The following is a 1,217-nucleotide window of genomic DNA, read 5'->3' on the forward strand; positions in this document are numbered from 1 at the left end:
AAAAAAAAAAAAAAAAAAAAGAGTTTCTTCAAAACACCACTATCTGCTTGACTTGTTTTCTCAGAGAAGTAGGATTCCACACATGTCTCCACAAGCTCCACATCAAAGATCCATTTGCAATTTGGGTTTTCCTACAAGCCCTCAATTGTCCATCAGGCAGTTTTCAGACTGTCATGGTTGAGCGTATTGTCTTTTGCTCTAACTCTCCTCTTCTTTAGATTGTATTTCAATGAGGTCTAATTTGTATAGCAAACACCTTGTTTTGTTAATTCTGGTAATGACTATTTTCCCAATTCCATGAAGACAGCTACAGTGGTATAGTCACAAAGAACCAGGTAGACGGTTGTTCCTGTGCTGCACTGTGCGGTTACTGTGCTCAAATCTTTCCCTGTGAGAATGGGGATCTTGTGTCAGGTTGTGAGAGTTTGCAGTTAGTTACAGCTGAATGTAATCTCACAGTACATTCTCAATTATGTTTGTATACAGTAAGAACAATGTGCATTTTTTTGTCAAAGCCTTGTCCAGTTGTTTTTAGAAATATTTTATTAGCCCTTTTGTAACAATTTGTATGCTAACAAATATTATTATTTCCCACTGTTGCTGTTATTGTATTTCCTGTTACCTGAGAAGACACATTAAAATACCTCATTGCAATTACTATTTTATTTTGAAATTGTCACAATTGTTTCATGAAATTAATTTCTCATATTTTCATAATACCAAACAGATGATTCATGCTTTTGTCAATGTCATCTTGCCAGAAACATTCCAGGATCTCATCTCTAGTCAGAGTGAGGGTAATGGATTATAATATGAATAACTGCAAATTATAAATGGTTGTGGGTTATTAATAAAAGAGTGCTCAAAAAGACTTGTTATAGGACTTTTGTTTGTTTTAGGTGATTTCATTGCTATTGAACAATGTGAGCTGTATCTCTGTATTGGATGTTACAAGGTGAACTTAATTTTATCCTTGGAAATTCTAATGGTTCTTATCTATGAGTTAGAAGGAATGGAGTAGTGCTTAACATAATTCACAGGAAGCATCAGTTATATTGGAAGAAGATGATTTTGGTCATTTTGGAGTTTACTTTCTTTTAGATTTTTTAAGAGACATGATTACTTGTCAATCAAATGACTTTGTTTTGATCCATGGTCACCTAGTAATTTTGTCTGAGGATGGAAGTGTGTTTCATTTTTCTCTTCTTCTTCTTCTT

This window comes from Otolemur garnettii, unplaced genomic scaffold, assembly GCF_000181295.1.
Source record: "Otolemur garnettii isolate 467f Iridium unplaced genomic scaffold, OtoGar3 scaffold00127, whole genome shotgun sequence".
NCBI classification, from domain to species: Eukaryota; Metazoa; Chordata; class Mammalia; order Primates; family Galagidae; genus Otolemur; species Otolemur garnettii.